Genomic DNA, 23,732 nt, shown 5'->3' on the forward strand with positions numbered 1-23,732 from the left:
AAAAAAACACTTAAAACTGCAAACACCTTCTGTAAAATACAGAAAACGTGGAGAGACTCTCAGTTATTCTGCCTCTAAACTGTGGAGCTCAGTTCACCTTTTATTAGACAGTCAAGTATCTAAAACGTATCTCTTTAACTTAGTATTTAATAAAAACTGTGTCATTTTCTTATATGGTTCTAAATGAATACTGTTTAACTTGATCACCTGTCTGTAAAGCACTTTGTTCTGCCACTGGCATAAAAAGTGCTATATAGTGACTTAAAATAAATAAATAGCAAAAGTTTTTGTTTAATTAATGTAATGTAAATATTGTTGCTATTATGATTGCTATTATTATTATGGCTGCATTGATTTAACCTGTGTGTGATGTTGATGTGTTTGTTACTCAGTGGTCTGGTGGACCTGCCGCATTATTGTTTTATTAAATCAATACAGCCATAAAAATGTATCTAAAAAAAAAAACAGGTGTTTAAAATATCACGTGTCCATCGTAAGGTTCTACTTTAGCAGCTGTAGCCAGTCAGCAGCTTGTCCATGTTATCCACCTTTGCACGCACGCACACACACTAACAGCAGGTCATGTAGGAGGGCAACAGAGTCAAGGACACAGCACCTCCACACTTCTACTCCGCGTGGGTTCAGCCCAACGCCACATGTAATGTGAATGTGTGGGGGGTAAACAGAGTGAAGACACTGAAAATGGGTTATTTTATATGTTCTTCACAGAAAATGAGCAAAGGCCAAGAATCTGAGGCTGAAATAATAATAAATCACATCATTTTTTCTTTTGGTAAACATTGAAAACACAGACTGAACACCACAACCCTTGAAAAAACAATAATGTGGCAGGTCCACCAGACCACTAAGTAACAAATACATCAACACCACACAAGAGTTAAAGTCTATTTTGACTAAAAATGAAGGTTGTCCTTTGCGAGTGATGCACATGGTTATACGACATGGTTAGATTTGTGTCGTTTATTCAGGGTTGTTATGCTACTGTAATGTGTTTGAAGTTTTAATGTTCACAGAACGCCAGCAAAAGCGAGTTAGTTTGAGCTTTGAGGAAACCAGCAGCGCAGCGTAAAATGACTCAAGCAAAACAGCTAAGAAAAGAAACTACGAGCCGGGAAGGGCCGGAACGAGGCTGGACGTGTTTTCTGCACGGAGGCAGACAGCAGAGGAAATGATTTTGACAGGACAAGAGCAGTACTGAAGACAAATCAGGTATTTTAACAGGATTGGAATGGGACAGGAGAAACGCAGGCAGGAATTCTTCCCAGTCGTCTCGCCGCTCTGGCCCTGCATGTAGGTCCTTTTGTACTCCACGTCCAGATTTGAGTTGAAACGCAACCGACGCGACTCTGCATGGCTTTAAGATACTTTCCTTTGAGGTTGGGATTACAGCATGTACTCGGGATCAGGGCTTAAAGTGGGTCTCTGTCCAGCGCTGCATTACGGCATGAGGAAAAGACTTTGATTTTAATAGAGAGTACTGGCCTTTTCCATTTTTAATGAATCTTATAATATATTACACTCCAACAGCCTTTCTGTGGTCTCACTTTTCTTCTGGCTGAGGTTACAAGGCCTGAGCTGACGTGAAGTGTTATAGAACTGTGCTTTGCAGTGATGTCTAGACACACTAGATGTGCTTACACCATAACAGTCTCATCTAATGAATGCAGGAATGACCAAAATGGTGCTGAGGAAGGTTTTCAGATCATCCAAGTCTTTGAATCGTCCAGTAGTAGCGAGTGAAGATGAACAGATGTTTGGTTTAATTGGTTCTTACTACACTGTAAAAAAAAAAACAAATTAGCGGGAAAAGTGAAAGAATAGCCTGATATGGCATAAAACACAGATTATTGTTCCATAAACCTGCGATTCAAAACTCAATTAACTCGCAACTTTAAAGCAGCCTTAAAACAGTAACTCACTGAGTGCCTTTACATGTACTTAATAATCTGATAACTGCAGATTTTGTAATCCGATATAGTAAGTAATCCGATCAATGTGTTTACATGCACTTGAGTAATCAGATAATGGGGACACTCATGGTCTACACGAGTCAGACAGTACACATATTTCTGCTTTGCAACCAGCCACAGAAGAGGATGTGATGTTAACGTAAACTCAAACATTGCACCACCTTACCTGAAAATGTGAACATACACTCACCAGCCACTTTATTAGGTACACCTTGCTAGTGAAAGGTTGGACCTCCTTTTGCCTTCAGAACTGCCTTGATTCTTCGTGTCATACTTTCAACAAGGTGTTGGAAACGTTCCTCAGAGATTTTGTTTGGTTATTTGAGTTACTGTTGCCTTTCTATCATCTCGAACCAGTCTGCCCATTCTCCTCTGACTTCTCACATCAACAAGGCATTTTCATCCACACGACTGCCGCTCACTGGATATTTTCTCTTTTTCGGACCATTCTCTGTAAATCCTAGAGATGGTTGTGCGTGAAAATCCCAGTAGATCAGCAGTTTCTGAAATACTCAGACCAGCCCGTCTGGCACCAACAACCACGCCACGTTCAGAGTCACTTAAATCACCTTTCTCCCCCGTTCTGATGCTCAGTCTGCACTTCAGCAAGTTGTCTTGACCACTTATAGGTGTACCTAATAAAGTGGCAGGTGAGGGTACATCATCTAGAAGATGAAGAATATTTAAATCCTTCATTTCATCAAGCATGTTTTTGGTTTCAGCTTCGCTCCGAATGTGTTTTACTGTGCCTCGCGGTGATGCTGCTTGCTTAGTTCTGCTATGCTTAGTAAATGCCATCCGTTTTCACACATGCTCAGACAGAAAAAGGAAAGAAACCAGAGTAAGAGTTCACATGCACAGAAATCTGCTTATTGAACTGAAACCCAGCCTCTTTATCAGATTTCTTAATTGGATTTCTAGACCTTACTCCAACCTAAGAAGAGCATGCTGTTTACATGACCATTTGAATAATCAGATAACTGCAGAAATATGATTACGATCAGAGTGAGTGCATGTAAATGCGCTCATTCATTTCATAATAATATTAATAATTAATAATAATTTTATTTATATAGCACTTTTCATGCTGGTGGCAGCTCAACGTGCTTTACAGACAGGTGATAGAAGATAGTTATAGAAGAGATCATTTCATTAGAATCAGAAGAAAATGAAGATTAAATTAAAAGATAAAGATAAACACCACAGGACATTCAGTTTTAGTTAAATGTTAGTTTAAAGAGATATGGTTTTAGGTGCTTCTTGAAAGTGAGCACTGAGCTTGACTGTCTAATAAAAGGTGGAATGGAATTCCACATTTTAGATGTGTAATAACTGAAAGAGTCTCTCCATGTTTTACAGAGGGTATCTATAGATGGCCAATATCTGCAAATCTTAGAGTACATGCCAGAACATAAACAGACAGACATTCTGTGATGTAAGCAGGTTCTAGGTTGTTTTGAGCTTTAAAGACCAGGAGCAGAACCTTGAAATCTATCCTGAATGATACAGACAGCCAGTGCAGTTTTTTTTTAAACAGGACTGATCTGATTTCTCTGTGTTGTTTTTGTTAGGATGCGCGCTGCAGCATTTTGTACGAGTTGTAAGGGATGTATAGTTTTCTTAGGAAGTCCAGTAAGAAGAGCATTACAGTAGTCAAGTCTGCTTGTTACAAATGCATGAACAAGTTTCTCTGTGTCGCTCTGAGATAGAAAAGGCAGAACTTTAACAATATTTCTTAAACGATAAAAAGCTGCTTTAGTGTCCGTATTTACATGTGGGGTTAAACAGAGCTCAGAGTCTAAGATCACACCCAGGTTTCCTACTTCACGTTTGGTTTATGAAGCTAAAGAACCAAGTTTCTCATTTTTCTCAGTTTTTGTACCAGCGATCAGTTTTTTTTTCATGATTAAATTGCAGAAAATTTTGTGACATCCACTGAAAAATATCTGACACACAGCTGGTTAGTCTGTCTACAGAGTCTTGATCTTCAGAAGGAATAGAAATGTATAACTGGGTGTCGTCAGCATAGCTATGAAAATTTATACTATGCTTCCTAATGACATCACCTAGAGGTAGCATGTACAAAAAGAAAAGCAAAGGCCCTAAGACTGAACCTTGGGGGACTCCACAAGAAACAGCAAATTGTTTTGATGAATGATTTCCAAGTGAAACCATGAATTGTCTATTACTTAAATAAGATTTAAACCATTCTAAAACTGTGCCTGAGAGGCCAACCCAGCATTCAAGACACTGGAGAAAAATCTTGTGGTCAACGGCATCAAAGGCTGCACTAAGGTGTAATAAAACAAATTTGGCTGAAGGAAATAGAACTAGGAATATTGACAATTGGAAAAAGTTAATAGCATTTGTAGCACTTTTCAAAATGAAAAAAAGCTTTTTCCCTCTCTTTATTTTTACATTGACTACAATGAACGCTGGGGTTCCCGAGCAGTGTATTTTACACCAGATACAATAACTATCTGATGCTGTGCTACACTCCTATGCTAGCGTCACCTTTTACATATCTAGTGTCATAACTAGCATCACCCTTTATAACTTGCATCATGCAGTGGCAGTGCACACACAAAGCACAAAAATATGCTTTGTGTGCTGCATGCTAGCAATTTCTAGCTAGAAACAGTACAGAATTGAGGATTCTTGCTCTATTGTATAGTCTAAGCCCATAATCAAAACAGCATACAGGTTTGTTTGAAGCTGTAGCAGTAGCTTGGCACTAGTATGACGTGCTTTGCTGTGTCTGGTGTAAAAGCACTTATGCATTGGCCTTGAATTGAATTTGCTGCCTGGTCATTTCATAGTCATACACAGCTATTAATTAGCCTTCTGTTTGAGTGAGTAGGATTGTCTCTGACTGCACTTTCACTGTAGCAAAGAGAATGACATAAAGCTAATATTTTAATATGTTGTGCTCATAACTGGAATTGACACCCAACTGCTATCTTTATCTGGGTGGGTATGATGGTCCTCCTCTAGGAGGATTTTCAGTTAAATCTAATGACTGAAAATATCAGCTGAAATCATTTTATATAGTGAAAAATTAAGCAGACTCCTTTTTAACATCCCTGCTTATGATGCATCCCTGGGAATATGTGGCAAAACGTCCTCATGATAAAGACCAGTCGCTTTTTGACTTATTGCTACAAGGCGACTAAAAAAGTGATGAAGTGGTGTAGTTGAGGAAGGGCTCCCCTCCTCAGCCCCTTCTGAATCTGAGGCAGAGCATCACTGTCAGCACGGCGACGGGCGCTCATAAATCAGCCGCTCAGCTTGCGGAGGTTGGGGGCGATCCGCTGAGCGGTTTTGTGGGCTCTGGCAGGCCTTCAAGCCCAATAAGCGGGGCGGAGCGGCCGATCTGAACGTGTACGCGCTGACCCGTCCATCCTGCTGATGCTGGACTCCCTGCTTAATTAGCACTGACTGGTTTGATTGAGTTCCCTCAGGTCCAAGCCAGCGCGCTGGAGCTTCAGGGAAAAAATGAACACAGTCTGAACACTGTCAGCCCTTTAATTATTCAGTAATTGTCAGTAAAGGATGGAAGCGGTAAGTGATATTATAATTGATACTGTTACCCAGGCTGGGCCGACATACACTAACGTTCAAAAATGTGGAAGCACTTGTTATGTTGATATTTTTGTTATTTTATTTTATTTAATAAGAACGATAAGTTTGGTTTATGGCTCTGTAGAGAACTTTTATATTAACATTCTGGTTTGCTCTCACATCATATGACATCACATTTTACTCATCATGGCTTTAAACCTATGGAGATCACTTAATGTTGCTTTTAATTTTGCCCTGATGAAGGCCAACAAGGCCAAAACTTTGGTATTTTGACTTGGGTATTAACCTGGGTTAATACATTTAAATGCAGTGGAGGAATGGCCTGTGCATAGCTTTCATGTGAACCGATGTGAGTGCTCCACTTCTGTTTTTGGGTCAAGCACCACAACAGTCATTTGGCTTTTTTGTTTGATTGCACATTCAATATTCTGGTCAAAATAACAGTAAAAAATGCTTTACATATTTAGTTTATTTAGTAGTTTAATTACAAATAGTAGTGCATTCCGTAGTGTAGTATGTAAATAGTACACCACCAATAGTAGTGCATTCAGCACTGTAGTATGTAACTGGTACACCACCAATAGTAGTGCATTCAGTAGTGTAGTATTTAAAAAGTATGCTTCAGAATGCACTATTCTCTGTGAACCATTTTACGTACTACATTTAGTAGTGTTTGCAAATAGTACACGTTGTGCATTCAGTAGTGTAGTTTGTAAAAAGTACATATTCAATGCGCTACTCTTGATGAACTATTTACATATTACACAGTACTCCAGTACTAGTGCATTTAGTAGTCTAGCTTGTAGTGCACCACCAGTAATAGTGCATTCCGTAGTGTAATTTGTGCATAGTACGCCACCAACAGGACTGCATTCAGTAGTGTAATTTGTGCACAGTACACTACCAACAGTAGTGCATTCAGTAGTGTAATATGTGCATAATACACCACCAATAGTAGTGCATTCAGTAGTGTAATTTGTGCAAAGTACACCACCAGTTGTAGTGCATTCAGTAGTGTAGTATGTAAATGATACACCACCACTTGTAGTGCATTCAGTAGTGCATTTGATAAACTATTTACATACCACACCATAATCCAAAATGCATTTAGTAGTGTTTATAAATAGTACCCCATCAGTAGTAGTGCATTCAGTAATGTAGCATGTAAATCATGCAGAACCAACAGCAGTGCATTCAGTAGCGTAGTAAGTGAAAAGTACACTACTCAATACACTACTCTTCGTAGTAACATATTACACAGTACTCCAGGCATAGTGCATTCAGTAGTCTAGCATGTAAACTGTACACTACCAACAGTATTGCTTTCAGTAAAGTAGTATGTAAATTGTACTACACCAACGGTAGTATATTCAGTAGTGTCAAATTTGCATAGTGCACCACCAATAGTAGTGCATTCAGTAGTGTAGTATGTGCATAGTACTGCATCAATGGTAGTGTTTTCAGCAGTGTAGTATGTGCATAGTACATCACCAACAGTAGTGCATTCAGTAGTGTAGTATGTGCATAGTATATCACCAATAGTAGTGCACTCAGTAGTCTAGTAGGTGCACAGTGCACCACCATTAGTAGTGCATTCAGTATTGTAATATGTGCATAGTGCACCACCGACAGTAGTGCATTCAATAGTGTAATATATGCATAGTGCACCACCAACAATTGTGCATTTAGTAGTGTAGTATGTGTATAGTGCACCACCAAAAGTAGACCATTCAAAAGTGCACCACAACAGTAGTGCATTCAGTAGTGTAGTATGTGTATAGTGCACCAGCAGCAGTAGTTCGTTTAGTAGTGTAGTATGTGCATAGTACGCCACCAGTTGTAGTGTATTCAGCAGTGTATGTGCATAATACACTACCAATAGTAGTGCATTCAGTAGTGCATTTAGTAGTGTAGAATGTGCACAGTGCACCACCAATAGTGCATACAGTACTGTAGGATGTTCATAGTAAACCACCAATAGTGATGCATTCAGTTGTGAAACCAACAGTAGTGCATTTAGTAGTGCACCACAAACAGTAGTGCATTCAGTAGTGTAGTTTGTGCATAGTGCACCACCAACAGTAGTGTACCAAGTAGTGAAGTGTGTGCATAGTATGCCACCAATAGTAGTGCATTCAATAGTGTAGTATGTGTAGTACGGTAATGTGATAGAATGCGGTTTTGGACACAGCCAGAGATTTACACCCGTATTGAACTGCAGTGTAATTGGAGGTTGTGGAGAGGCTTTCCCGGGAGAGCGAGCATTCGTAGGATTCGTGTCTCCCTCGGCGGTATGTGTGGAGTGTGTGTAAGCCCACTGGGGATGTGGAATGAACTCATGTGTGTATAAGAGGCTTGGGGGAAGGAGGCAGCAGGCCGTGAGCTCTGGTCATGTGCAAGGAAAGAGTGGAGCGAGGGATGGCGATGGATTCAATCGTGTGTCAGTAAAGAGGTTATGGAAACGGTTAGCCAGTGTTAAGGTTAAGTGAATCGCTCTCAGGGGAATTTTACTAAGCCTGTAAAGTTTAGTTTAGTAAGTTTTCTAAGCTTCCTTCCCTTAAGCACTTTCTTTTAGCAGTCATGCCAAACTCTGAACTGTATGTGAATGGACTGCTTACACTAGATAAATACACACAGCTCTGATTCTGTTGATTCAAGTAGTGCCTGCTAGATATTACCTACCTTGAATCAATATGCTGCAGAAGAACATGAAATTGACAGTGTTAAAGGATTCCATGGATTGTTTCCATGCTTTAGTTATCAGATGCAAGTTTTATAAATGTCTGCTTAGCAGTATTTGATAAGGTTTGTTCTATTGAAATCTTTGGAAGTGGTTCCTCCTTACAAAGTACTCTTTTTTGCATAGTTTCACAGACCCAGGAATTCTGGGCCTATATCCATGTACAGCGCTCACTTACTATTCAATATACTCGTAGAATGGAGTCATATTAGAGTCATCTACAACACTGTTCATCACTTTGGATGCATCTATGTTTTTACTGTTTCAAGCTAATTGTTTGTATTTATATAAACTTGTGAAGTGTCACAAGATTAGTATATTAAAATCTTAATTTTAAATTTTACACATTTATCTTCTACCATACTGGATAAATATGATTCAAAATATTAATTTTCTTTTGAAAATTGCTGTATATGTACATATTTCATATTCATGAAATGTAAAACATTTAATAAGGCATGTGCGTTCTGACTCATTTTGATTTTCGAGTATCTGTAAGGGTCGATGAACAGGGACGGTTAGCCATGATAGGAAAAGAACAACGTCAAACAAAACCAACTTTAGCTATAATGTAGGCATACCTTTTAGGTGATAGCACTGGTGTTGCCTAAACAAATAGCTGCAAGTGGAGGAAATCAATAGGTTTTCGTGTCTGAGTAACAGAGGCTGCCTCTTCAGATGAGCTGAGGAGCAGCTAACAGATGAGGGATGCTGAAGAGGACTTGTCACCTTCTTACAGGTGGTCTTTACTGCTCAGTCGACGATCTGCCAACACATTAGTGTGTCAGGTATATACATATTTTCACATCATTAATAATGCTGTATTATCTCTACCTTCTCAATCATGTCCTTGACAATGTGTTAACATAATAAAGACTAGAAACACTGCAAAAAACAGTGTCTTGTCAATTATCTTAATTTTAACTGATATATCTAATGTGCACTTATTTTAAGATCATTTAGCTTATATGTAGAGTTTTTTTTTACCTATTTTAAGTAATTTTATCTCACTATAAAGTAAAATTATCTCACTATAGTGGCAGATAATTTTGCTGGTTTGAAGCTCAATTCTTAAAACAACCAAAAATTATCTGCCAATGTAGTGAGAGAGTAAAAAAATAACTTAAAACAAGTAAAAATGTTTGGAAATAAGCTAAATAATCTTAAAATAAGCTTATAAAATGAACAATCTCAATAGGAGAAATATTATCAATTAGAATTAAGATAATTTTGCTTGTCAAGATACCATTTTTTGAAGTGAAATAAACATAAAACCACTGCTTCATTGAATTGATGGTCTAGATATTTTATCTGCCGTCCAGTGATGAGATATTTCTTCAGTAAAATTAATAAAATGTATGCATTTTAGCTCAATAGTGTTTCTTAATTTTTTCCCCAAATACAATACACGCATAATCAAATATCTAAATGTATAAACCAGTTTGATTCATATATATTTTTTTAAATGAAAAACGTATCTGCCGATATTCACATGATTCCAGTATTATCTAACTGTCTCAAATTTTCATAGCTGTCACATCATTCTGTTATATGGGCAGTGGTTACTGTTGGTGCAGCCCTGATGATGATGATGATAATGTTGGAGGTGTCAGAGAGGTCAAGGAAGGTGTTGACAGGACTGGAGGAGGCCAGAATCCAGTAACAGTTCACTGCCTTCAAACGCACTGATGAATGAAGAAATGCACGACTGAAGCAGTAGTTTGGGGAAAACAGCACATTTACATAAAGCTCCCCCTCTTAACTCCAAATATATTCCATCAGCCAAGGCCTGTTTGGTGTCTGAAGTTTACCTCTTTAGCTTTGGACCAGAGCTACAAGCTATTGTGACTAACAAGTTATGGCAACTAATAGCACTTAGCATTTAGCATTGTGGAAATGACATGCCTAAATCATCACTAACTCGCCTCAATGCCTGTGGAGTTGTTCAGTATCTCTAATGGACTTGATTATATGGTTTCTGACAAACTGTTATCTATAATCATGGACCTCAGGACAGTTGTTACTGTTTTCAGCTAAGCTAATGTGCTATAGTCCATGTTTAAAAACAGTCTTCTTCTTCTACAGTTTTAGACCCAGACACATAATCAGGTCTATTAGAGATTACTCATTTTGGCCAACGTGTCCACTTAACAGCAGCAAGGCCACTTTGGTGTCTCAACTTTGCTTCTTTAGCTTTGGACTGGAACTACAAGCTAATGAAGCCCACAAGTTATACTAATAGCACATTAGCATTTAGCATTGTGGAAATAATGGCCTAAATCACACACTTGCCTCAAAGCTTGTGGGGTGGTTCAGTATCTCTAATAGACATAATTATATGTGGTTTCTGACATTGTATAACACACTGTGTTCTATAAATATGAACTAAAGTACAGACAAAATTCAGACCTCAGAGCGGTTACTGTTTTTAGCTAGGCTAATGTACTTTAGTCCATTTTTAAAGACAATATGTTGTACCGTGTCAGACACATAAGTCTGTTACAAATGACTTAGATGACTAAAAGGCCATTTTGATCTGTTGTATTTCGCCTCATCTGATTTATGGAATTCACAGTTTTGTATCCTGTGTTTTCATTCATCATTACAATATCCACCAATAGCATTTAGCATTTTCGAAATTATGTGTCTAAATCTTCACACTCACCTCAAATCATGTGGAGGTGTTCAGTATCTTTAATAGACTAGATTATGTGGTTTCTGACACTGTATGACACACTGTTATCTATGAATTTAAACTAAAGTACAGACAAAATTCAGACCTCAGGATGGTTGCTACTGTTTTTAGCTTAGCTAATGTACTTTCGTCCATGTTTAAAGACAGTATGTTGTACAGTGTCAGACACATAAGTCTATTGGAGATGATTTAAAAGGCCATTTTGAGCTGAACTATTTGCCTCATCTGATTTAAGGGTGTGATGGTTGAGGCATGTAGTTAGCATGATGCTTAGTGGTGTCTAAGGGTTACATTAGCCATAAAGGTGTCTGACTATTGAGTGAAAGCAGTGGGCAGATCCCGTTACTGTACAAGCTCTATGCGACCGAATGAGTGTCCTACTTTGTTTGTATACTTTCACGTTGTGTTCTCATCATTTTGTTTGTAAGCTTGAGTCACGGCAATAGTTGGGCTGCGTTTTTTGTCCTGCACTGGCTGTGTGTGAGGTAAGCAGCGAAGATGTTCCAGGGTCATACAGCAGACGATGCTTAAGCTGAGGGAGAAGAAGCGCGAGTTAGGCTTGGCCAGGCGTGAGTAACCGTGACTGCGGGTGATGGAGCTATGTTTAGAGTGCCATGTTTCAGTTACGACATGAACAAAAGGCTGCTGGAGCCATGATCCTTACATTTATTGGCAATGGCTTATGTCCTGGGACTTGTCACAACTCTTATGTGTTATTAAAGCAAAAATCTAATTCATACAGTTTTCTCCTCTCCCCAAATGTAGTCGATCAGCTAAAACAGTGGTGTTCAATCCTGGTTCTGGAGATCGACCTTCCTGCCTCCAGTTTAGTTCCAGCCTGTATCCAGTAAGCTGCCTTATTGACCCTCTAATACATCTGATACAGCCAATCAGGGCCATGGAAAAAGGTGGATTAGTTAGAGCAGGTGTGGCAGAAAGGTAGCTCTCCTGGACCGAGGTTGGAGACCACTGTGCTAAGACATGGAATATCTGAAATATTCTTCTTTTTTGCACTGGAGCCGAAGGCTAAGAAATGGAGGCTAATGTACACCAATTAGCACTGTGCTAACCACATGCCTAAAGGCTGATTTATACTTCTATGAAGATCTGTGGATCCGGTAGTGTTGGGAGTGGGATGAGACTCAAACGCTACTCAACCCCAACCAGAACGAGCGTAAAATCAAATGTAGTAGTTTGAAGATCGGCTGGCAGAAAAGGAGCAACATTACCAAAATTTTTACGACACATCTTTGAAATATTTCAAAACTGTGAAGCGAGTATTCATTTTTGGAGAGAGAGAGAAGATTTATATGACTTCCCTCTTCATTTTCTGTACATTCTGGTTTGGTCACAGCCACGTAGTGGCACATGTTTAGCCTTTACTCTGAACTATAGGCAGACATGTGCACACTAGATTTCATTTGAGATTTCTCTTGTTTTTATTTAGAAACAAACATGTTCTTTTCCAATATTGAAAATGGAATATGGAATATTGAAAATATTCCAATATTAAAGTGGCCATCTGTTGCATTCAGCTACGTGGTGAAGCGCTTAATAAGTCACATTGAGCTCTAAACCACATGTCTCTTCGACCTTAATGAAGACTTGGCTGCAGTTTGAGCGGACTGAGAGACGTTTTATGGATGTATTTTTACAGTAACATTTTGGGTGACTATTGACTTCTAGTCAGGGATGGGGGAGTAGCAAAGTAGCGCGCTACTTTTTTGTAGCTAGCTACAAATATTAGAAGCTAGTAGCTTGTAGCCACTACAACTTTATGGAATGTAGCTAGTAGCTGTAGTGCTTCCAAATTTTTGTGTAGCTATAGCTCAGATTTTCACTACAGGCTTCAGTCAATCTGTGCAAAATGAACCACAGAGCGCAGTCATTCACTGGGCTGGTGGCAACTGTGCAATCCTGACTGAGCCGCTGACAGTTTGAGCAAACGGGCACGCGTGCCCCACATGCTGACCTATGGAGCCCTGCTGGTGACATCCTGTATAAATAAAAATAATGCGTGGCCGCGACTTAGTAAGGTGTGGGAATGAGGTGATTAAGTCATGGCCTCGACTTAGTTAAGCATGGGAACGAGATCCTAATGCGTGGTCACAACTTAGTAAGCCGTGATCTCATTCCTATGCCTTACTAAGTCGTGGCCATGCATTACTAAGTTGTGGTGATGACTTAATTATCTCATTCCTACGCCTTACTAAGTTATGGCCACGCATTACGATCTCGTTCCCATGTGTTAATAAGGTGTGGCCACGCATTATTTTTATTTATACAGGATGTCACCAGCGGAGTTCCGTACTGACCACCCCTAACTAGCAGGCTTAACTCAGGGGTCACAACCGAAATGTTAAGAAGAGCCGTTTAGTCCTGTCAGCAAAAATCAAACCACCTCGGGAGGCACGACATTTTCTGTCCGTTTTACCATCTTGGCTGTAAGTGTGTCTCAGTGTGTGCTGATATACAGGCTGAAAATATAAATGCAAACTCAGACTCACTCTGTTCTGCTTTAAGCTTCAGCTCAGCTGTAGCCGCTTTTCTCGCTTCTCAGGAAACTTCTCTGCAAGTTTCTTGTAAAATGTCTCTCGATGTTTGACTTTTTTAGAGGTTGAAGTCGCTTCTCATCCTCCAGCTTCTCATTCGAATTCTCCCATTCCACCTTAAATGGTGCATGAGGTGCCAGATTGTACTGCTGCGCCATTTAAGGTGGAACAGGAGAATTAGAATGAGAAGCAGGAGAAGAAGGGCCTGATTCTCACCCCAAACAGAGACACAGTCACTGATGAGGATTTTGAGGCTGAAGTTTAATAAAGACTCTGAATGTCATGTCTGTACACTCACCAATCAGGCATGACATTCTGACCACCTCCTTGTTTCTACACTCATTGTCCATTTTATCAGCTCCACTTATTGTATAGGTGCACTTTGTAGTTCTACAGTTACAGACTGTTTCTCTGATACTTTATTAGCCCGCTGTTCTTCAGTGGTCAGGACCCCCATGAACCCTCACAGAGCAGGTACATACTGTACAGCAAGAGATGAGCTGTCATCTCTTGCTGTACAGTATGAGCTAATCATCGTCTAGTCCTTCATCATTGGTCATAGGACACAGCCCACAGGAGGCTGTCAGCTGGATAGTTTTGGTTGATGGACTATTCTCAGTCCAGCAGTGACACAAGTGTTTAAAAACTCAGACCAGCACAACACACACTAACACACCACTACCACCACGTCAGTGTTACTGCAGTGCTGAGAATGCACCTCCACCCAAATAGTACCTGCTCTGTGAGGGTCCACGGGGGTCCTAATGGTCATGATGTTATGCCTGATCGGTGTATCTTGCTGAAATGTTTAAATTGGAGATTTATTTCAACAGTTGACAATGTTTTGCACAAAATTCTCTGGTTTGTTTTCAGTTATTCAGTTATTTTTGTTGATTTTTTAGGAAAAGCCTGGAATGATTGACTTTACCTTTAGTCTTAATTTTTGTTGGATATCACGCCTTTGAGTGTGTAGGTTCGATTGTTGGTTACACTTTTTGGTGATCCTTTTGTACATTTGCAGCTTTTCAGTTGTGTGTTTCTTTCTTGCACAGGATTAAATGCAGTGTCTTGTTCACGCTGTCAGTTGGGTCTGTTTGGTCTGTCAGGTGGAGATTCACATTCTGACACATTCAGTTGAGCTTTGAAAGTAGCTAAAAAATAGCCACTACTCTTTCTGGGAAAGTAGCTACGAAGTAGCTAACTACTAATTTTTCAGTAGCTATCCCAACGCTGCTTCTACAACCCCAATTCCAATGAAGTTGGGACGTTGTGTAAAACATAAATAAAAACAGAATACAATGATTTGCAAGTCCTTTTCAATCTATATTCAACTGAATACACTACAAAGGCAAGATATTTAATGTTCAAATGAATAAACTTTATTGTTTTTTGCAAATATTCACTCATTTTGAATTTGATGCCTGCAACACGTTCCAAAGAAGTTGGGATAGGGGCAACAAAAGACTGGGATAGTTGAGGAATGCTCAAAAAACACCTGTTTGGAACATTCCACAGGTGAACAGGTTAATTGGGTATAAAGGGAGCATCCCTGAAAGGCTCCATTGTTCACAAGCAAGGATGGGGCGAGGTTCACCACTTTGTGAACAACTGTGTGGGCAAATAGTCCAACAATTTAAGAACAATGTTTCTCAACGTGGAATTGCACGGAATTTAGGGATTTCATCATCTACAGTCCATAATATCATCAAAAGATTCAGAGAATCTGGAGGAATCTCTGCAAGTAAGTGGCAAGGCAGAAAACCAACACTGAATGCCCGTGACCTTCGATCCCTCAGGCGGCACTGTATTAAAAACCAACATCATTCTGTAACGGATATTACCACATGGGCTCAGGAACACTTCAGAAAACCATTGTAAGTGAACACAGTTCGTCGCTCCATCTACAAGTGCAAGTTAAAACTCTGCCATGCAAAGCAAAAGCCAAATATCAACAACACTCAGAAACGCTGCCGGCTTCTCTGGGCCCGAGCTCATCTGAGATGGACTGACACAAAGTGGAAAAGTGTCCTGTGGTCTGACGAGTCCACATTTCAAACTTTTTGGAAATCATGGACGTTGTGTCCTCCGGGCCAAAAAGGAAGAGGACTGTCCGGATTGTTATCAGCGCAAAGTTCAAAAGCCAGCATCTCTGATGGTATGGGGGTGTGTTAGTACCCATGGCATGGGTAACTTGCACTTCTGTGAAGGCACCATTAATGCTGAAAGGTACATCCAGGTTTTGGAGCAACATCTGCTGCCATCCAAGCAACGTCTTTTTCAGGGACGTCCTGCTTATTTCAGCAAGACAATGCCAAGCCACATTCTGCATGCGTTACAACAGCGTGGCTTCGTAGTAAAAGAGTGCGGGTCCTAGACTGGCCTGCCTGCAGTCCAGACCTGTCTCCCATTGAAAATGTGTGGCGCATTATGAAGCACAAAATACGATAACGGAGACCCCGGACTGTTGAGCAACCGTAGTTGTACATCAAGCAAGAATGGGAAAGAATTCCACTTACAAAGCTTCAACAATTATTGTCTTCAGTTCCCAAACACTTATTGAGTGTTGTTAAAAGGAAAGGTGATGTAACACAGTGGTAAACACTCCCCTGTCCCAATGTCTTTGGAACGTGTTGCAGGCATCAAATTCAAAATGAGTGAATATTTGCAAAAAACAATAAAGTTTATTCATTTGAACATTAAATATCTTGTCTTTGTAGTGTATTCAATTGAATACAGGTTTGCAAATCATCGTATTCTGTTTTTATTTATGTTTTACATAACGTCCCAACTTAATTGGAATTGGGGTTGTAGTGATAACAGCATTAGCCTCAAGTTAGCTCTAGTTTTAAAAGCAGAATTTGGACGCCAAAAAAGTCTGGGCTGATTAACTACATCCAAGGTAAATTGGCAAAACCTTTGCCAAAAATTGCTTATATGGAGCAAATAATGTTATTTAAACTGTAACTTTGGCTTACAACATGGCCTTTGCTGCTGTAACACTGAGAATGTCCTCATTGTGGGACTAATAAAGGATTATCATATAGAAAGTACAGCGAGTGTACTAATGTGAGTCGTGCATTTAATTAGTTCACACAGTGAGAGTTTAATGTTAAAAAAAGCTAAGAAAGTGTCCAGAAAGAAATCAGCTTTAAAAATAAGCGCATCCTTAGTAACAACCATCTCATAGTCTGAATATTGTCCATACTTTATTCAATGTTTATAGGTAGCAGTGAGTCGACCAGTGTCAGAACCCACATGTTCAGGCTTATTAGAGATTATTGAACAAGTACATGGTGTGAGGCAGGTTTCTGATGATTTAATCATGCAGTACATACTGGTTAGCTATTAGCCTAATAGCTCCAGTGCAAAACTAAAGAGGCAAAATGCGGAAAATTTGTTGATTTTTATTTAGTTTTGTGTAAAAAACAACACTTTTGAGCGAGCAAAGACATGAAACACAAAGTCCATGCAGGTCTAAGCTGGTTTTTGCTGGTCTTCTGCTTGTCTGATGAGGTTTAGCTGGACACTCAGCATGGCCTTGCTGGTTGACCAGCATATCGGCATCCATCCAGCATACGCTACTGGTGACCTGGCATGCTTGTCAGTCAATGTTGTTTTTTTTTTTTTTTCTAGCCGGAAAATCAAACCCCAGTTGCGTTTTATTGTTAGTTTGATAAAGAAAATAATAAGAATAATAATAAGCGCTTACTGTTCTGAACTGATCGTTTGGGTGAAAAGAACTTGGTCCATCCAACTATAAAGGAAGCCTCATGCATCTTTTATACAGTGATAGACAACACTTTAGCACACAAGAAGCTCTAATTCTACACCTGACGCGTTTCACCATGGGCAATGTGAACATGCATCCCTTTAAACCGGTTCAAGGAGCCATCCTTACAATGGACCCTCGGGTCTTATAGGGCTAAATGCTGTTTCAGTTAAAGGGCTGCGAGACATGTTGCATGTGCCTTGCGTGTAATACTGTGAAATCTCTGGTTAGGCCGTGTTAATAAGATAACGCGTCCAGCATGTGTGGTTATTATATGTAGGGTAATAGACGCGGTCAAGTTGTTCTTGGCTGGCGTGTAAACAGACAGTAGCCTGAACGGAGGGAGCGGCTCGATCATGTGTGAGTAACGATGACTTGGGGTAATGGAAACGGTCAGGCTTTGGTTAGATGGTGTGTTAGGGAGAGGCTGTTTGGTAATGAGAGCAGTCAGGCTTCACTGACCTCCGAGTGCGGGAGATATGGCTGCTCCTTCTGCACTCAGCTCCAGTAGCTGCGAGCAGTTTGATTCAGGTCAGCGAGAGAGTAAAGAGAGAGAGAGGGAGAGGGAGCTTAGACTGCAACAGACATAAATCTGGAAGAAGGAAAAGGGGCTTTTCCTATTTTAACTGCTCGTGCGTGTGTTAGAGAGAGAGAGTGCGTGTGTATACGGGTTGCACGGTACAGTAAAAATAGTAGTAGTGCTGTTATAGTGTTGCGAATATGCCTTGCAGTATATTAAAGAGCCCATATCCTACAGTTTTGTATTTGTATTTTCCCCCCATGTGGTTTCACGTTCTAAAAAGCTTCTTTACTTGACCACTTTCCAACTTTTCTGCCTTGCCGTTGTGCCTTTAAGACTGATTTATGTGAAAGAGGCTCTGTTCTGACTGGCTGCTCTGTATTGTGTCTTATTTAAAAAGCAATTCGATCTGGATCCCTCCTTAAATGCATCAGCGTGAATAGGTGGAGCTGTAATGATGTAGGATTAATAGGCAGATAGTGAACTGATCTTTGTGACATCACGGAAATAATTCATTCAAAATGGCAGCTTAGTATCCATACACAGACTTTAGAAAGCAATAAGCCGTGAGAGGCTGTGTGTTACTGTGATTTTATCACAGGAAGGGTGTTGTTAGGCACGACGCGAAGCAGTAACGCAGGGCCTGAAGTGGCTTATTGCTTTCATGATCTGGCGGCCAACATTAAATGTGATAATATATTTCAGAAAAGAATTAGTTATTATTAATAATGATCGACATCAACAAGTAATTGTAGTTCCTTTAGAGTGTGGTGTTATTGCCAAGCAACCATGAACGCTGAATGAGGAGAAAGCTCAGTCACCCATTGCTGTATATTGAGGTCATTTGAAGCATGTAAATCATTCAAGTGACAATTTTTAGACTCTATTAACTGTTTCACAGTTAATCAAACTGTAAGTACTATAATTCAAGCCTGTGATGTTCATGATGGAGAGCATGTTTAGCATGTTTGCTATCTTATAGCTTGCTAGCTAGCTGAACAGCCAAGTTCTAGTTAAGAACATAGGTTTTTATGGATTTTATGGAATGAGGAAAATGTGTTTTTTTTCATTATTTGCAATATTCACCATTATAAATAAGCATTCTTTTAGGTTGTTAATTACAATTTATGTGAATAGAGACAACTGAAGCTGAAGGGTGTCAAACTACAGAACAGGCACCAAACTACAGAACTACTGCCCAGAAATGAGAGAGAGAGACGGAGAGAGAGACGGAGAGAGAGACGGAGAGAGAGACGGAGAGAGAGAGAGAGAGACAGAGACAGAGAGAGAGAGAGAGACAGAGAGAGAGACAGAGAGAGAGACAGAAAATCCTCTGTAATAAACTGGTTCCTGCTACAGGGCTCCACCTTTACAGCTCTAACACATCAGACACAGCTCAGCAGCTAATTATCAGGTGAATCAAGGGTGTTTGAGTGAGACCAGCATGAAGCGCAGGACAAACAAACAACATCATGGGGGGTTACACTGCCCCTCCAACTGCAATATAACATGGTTTACTTTTGAGCTACATCAAAACATAATTTATTGAGTTATTTATGGAGTTATTCACTTTTTTGGGAAAAGCCCTGCTATGTAAATGTGACAGATGATGATGATGATGATGATGATGCTGGTGATAGTTTTAATGATAGTGTTTGTGGTGCTGTCGTTGTTTGTGTTGAGGATTATATTTATGATGGTGCAGATGAGGTTGGTGATAATGCTGGTGAGGATGATGGTAGTGATGTGACTGTGTTGGTAATGATGTTTAAGATGTTGATGATAATGCTGGTAGGGATGATGGTCATGATTTTGGTGATAGTCATGATGATTGATGATGATGAAAATTCTGGTGGGGAGTGATATTGGTGAAGGTAAGGATATTGTTGGTGATGGTGATTGTTATGGTCATGACAATGTTTGAGGTCATCCTGTATCATCAGTGGTAATGATACTGTCATGTTTTATGCTTACTGGTGATGATATTGCTGCTGGTATTGATAATGGTGTTGTCAATGATGAAGTTAGTGAATGATTATGATAGTGATGAGGATGATGATTGATTGTGATGGCATTGTTTAAAGTATTAATGATGTACATGATGGTGATCATTTTGATGATAACATTGTTGATGGCACTGTTGACATTGCTGATAATGCAGCTGGTGCAGATTATGAAGTTGGTGATAATGTTGGTGATTGATAATGGTGGTAATGATACTAATGGTTATATTGGCAGTGATGTTGATGATTGTGTGTAGTGATGATGTCAAGTGAAGATGCTAGTGGGGGAGACTGTAATGATGGTGATGATGACACGGATACATATGATATTAGTGATGATCCTGGGTATGATGATGTAGGTGATACGGATGATGATACTGGTGTTTATGGTCGTGATGTCAGTGATGTCAGTGACTATTTTGGTGGGGGTGATTGTGATGGTGGCCTTGATAATGATGGTCATGATAATGATGATGACACTAGTACAGATGATATTAGTGATGATCCTTTGTATAATGATGTAGGTGATACGGATGATGATACTGGTGTTTATGGTCGTGATGATGATGATGATCATGCTGGCGACATCAGTGCAGATACTGATGGGGTGATTGTGATGGTGGCATTAGTAATGATGATGATGGTGATGATGACAACACTAGTACAGATAATGTAAGTGACGGTCTTGGGCATGATGATGATGATGCAGATGATGATACAGGTGTTTATGGTCGTGATGTCAGTGATGTCAGTGACTATTTTGGTGGGGGTGATTGTGATGGTGGCATTGATAATGATGGTCATGATAATGATGATGACACTAGTACAGATGATATTAGTGATGATCCTGGGTATGATGATGTAGGTGATACGGATGATGATACTGGTGTTTATGGTCGTGATGACGATGATGATCATGCTGGTGACATCAGTGCAGATACTGATGGGGTGATTGTGATGGTGGCATTAGTAATGGTGATGATGACAACACTGGTACAGATGATGTAAGTGACGGTCTTGGGCATGATAATGATGATGCAGATGATGATACAGGTGATTATGGTCGTGATGACAGTGATGATGATGCTGGTGATGCCAGTGATATTGCCTGACAAATCTAATACAGTTTTTCCATGTATTTGGTCATGTGACCACTCTGCTTGAGCATGTTTCCATGCGTGGGATGGTATACGGCTGTGTCCTGCCCGCGGGAGAGCAGATCTGTAGTGAAGAACAGTAGCTGTTTGTGTGTGTATGTGTGTGGAGAGGGAGACTCATTTTAATCACATCCTCTGGGCCAGAAAGTAGAGAAATAGAGGCACTGGCGCTCAGAGGAACATGCAGTAGGGGTGATGCACTGTATATAGGTCTGAGTGATAGAGAGAACTGGGGAAGGAGTGAAAAGAGAGAGAGAGAGAACTGGGGAAGAAGTGAAGAGAGAGAGAAGGATTTAACACTTTCTGGTGTGCAGGAGGGGGAAGGTGTTTATAGAAGTGAGAGAGAGTGGGGGAAGAACTATCAGTCAAAAGTGAGAGGATGAAAAAAAGAGGTGAAAGGTAGAGGAGAGAGAAAGAATGAGCCAAAAAGAAGAGAAATGAGGAAAAGAAAGAGAGAAAGGGAAATCATAAAGTGAGAGAGGTATGTTTGATAGTGAAAATGAAATGACGATGAAAGAGAGAGTCAGGCGTAAGAAAAGAGGGTGAATGAGTGAGTGGACAAGATACTGAGAGAGACAGACAGAGGGATGATGAGGGAGAGCAAGTGAGTCAGTAAGAAGGAAAGAGAAAGACAGATCTGATGAAGGGAACTCAAAAAAGAAGAAACACAACATAGACAGAAATAAAGGGAGGCAAAATGAAACAGAAAGTGAAATGTGAGTCAGAAAGAAAAGGGAGAGAGAATGTGTGAGAGAGGGAGAAAAATAAAGAAAGGGGGCCAGAAAGCAGGGAGAGAGAGAAACAGAGGTCGAGAGACACTTGGTCCCACTGTGTGACGTCAGGGTTATTAGTGCGATAAATCAGCGCTGCGCTCCGTGGTTAGAATGATTATGCTGAGTGCCATCATGTGAACACGCTGGCTTTTATTCACTCACCCACTCATTTATTTATCTCTCTCTCCTTACTCTCTCTGTGTCTCCCTCTCTTTCTCATGCGCTCTCTCTAATTTCCCTGTTTGCCTTCTTTACTATTTTATTTTCTTTCTCTCTCTCTCTCTCTCTCTCTCTCTCATTTCTCCCACTGTCTTTCTCTTTTTATCTTTCGTCTCCTCCTCTCTCATGCACTTTCTTTTTTTTTCTTTCTCTCTCTCTCTCCCTCTTTCTCTTCCATTTCTCCTCAGTCTCTTTCTCGCTTTATCTCTCTTAACCTTCTCTCTTGCTCTGTCCTTCTTTCTTTCTTTTATTCTTTCTTTCTCTCTTTCTCTCATTCCTTCTCCCTCCCTTTCTCACCAACTTGCTCTCGCCTTACTTTTTCTCCTGTTCTCCCTCTCTCTCTCTTTTTCGCTTTTCTCTCTCTCTGTATTTCTTTCTCTCTCTCTCCCCCATTTCTTCTGACTGTCTCTGTCTCTCATCTTTCATTCTTTCTTTTGTACTTTTGTTCTTTCATTCTATCTCTCTCTATTCCCTCTTTCTCCCTCTCAGCCACTTGTTCTCTTTTCTCTCCCCATCTCCTGCTTTGTCTCTCTCACTCTTTCTTCTCCCTTCTCCACCCCTTCTCTCACTCTCTCTTTCTCTCTTTTCTCTTTCTGTCTTTATCCTCTCTCTCTCTCTCTCTCTCTCTCTCTCTCTCTCGACTCCTCTGGGTGCTGCTGGGAGTCTTCTGAGGCTGGGCTTAGTCACGGCCGTTTATTTATTTCATTATCCGCTCTGTTCGTTAATTATTTGATTGACCTTGTCCTCTCTCTCTCTCTCTCTCTGTCACCGCCTGCAGGACTACAGGCCGAATCCCCAGCCTCGCCTGATGGAGTCGGCCCACTCTCGCAGCCTCTCCACTGGGTTACAGACGCCAGCGAGCCCTGGAATACGGACCACGAGCAAGATGGTGAGTGTGAGGCGGTTACTATGGCAACCCAGGTCTCTGAGAGTGTGCTTCCATCTTCCATTTCACACAGCGTGGGAGAGAGAGCAAAAGAACAGAGATAGAGGGAGAGGAGAAAATAAGGAAGAGGGAGATATAGAGAGGGGGGAATGAGGAAAGAGAGAGAGGGGAGATGAAAAAAGATCATTTAAAGGCAACTCAAGATGAAAAAGAAGAGAAAAAGATAAAGAGGGGTAGAGTAGAGGGGAAAGATGAAGGTAAAGAGAAAAAAAGAAAGAGATGGAGTGAAAAAGAGAGGGCGATAGATAGACAGATGGATAGATACATAGATACAGAGGAAGGATACAAAAGTGTCAGTGTGTGTGAGAGAGACAGAGAGAGAGAGACAGAGAGAAGAATAAGGAAGGAGTTTCTACAGATTGGAGTGCAGTGGGGTGAAGGGAGAGATGCTGTGGGCAGTAAGAGGGCACTGAGGGGGAAGGAGGTGTGGAAAGAAAAGCAGGGAGGCCAGAGCTGTGGAGCAAAGACAGAGTGACAGAGTTGAGAGAGAGAGAGAGAGAGAGAGACTGCTCCTTAAATCTCTGAACATCTGCGTTGTTTCAGTGTCTGTACTGTAACTAAATATGGTCAGGCTGTGGGCGTCATGCCCATATTAGGAATTCTGTGTCTGAACTGGTTTCTTCTACGGGAAAAATAAATGGTATTTTTTTTAAATCATTGCTATCATGCCCTGTGGTAAACAAAAACATTCCAAAGCAGATAAGTTTTTTCCATGTGGCTGTTTTTCCACTGAACATTGCCGGATGCTCAGAATAATGAGGTCATTAAGGAGCCGAAACACAACT

General features: G+C 40.4%; 1 protein-coding gene across 2 annotated transcripts in view; it reads left to right on the plus strand.

The window, feature by feature from the left end:
- lrrc4ba (leucine rich repeat containing 4Ba) overlaps positions 1–23,732 on the plus strand; it is an 85,553-nt gene that overhangs the window by 23,263 nt on the left and 38,558 nt on the right. For both annotated transcript variants that reach the window (XM_017710366.2, XM_017710365.2), the window contains exon 2: positions 22,780–22,890. The gene's annotated coding sequence lies outside the window, so the exon portion shown is untranslated. The remainder of the gene's footprint in view (positions 1–22,779; positions 22,891–23,732) is intronic.

This window comes from Pygocentrus nattereri, chromosome 14 (assembly GCF_015220715.1).
Source record: "Pygocentrus nattereri isolate fPygNat1 chromosome 14, fPygNat1.pri, whole genome shotgun sequence".
NCBI lineage: Eukaryota > Metazoa > Chordata > Actinopteri > Characiformes > Serrasalmidae > Pygocentrus > Pygocentrus nattereri.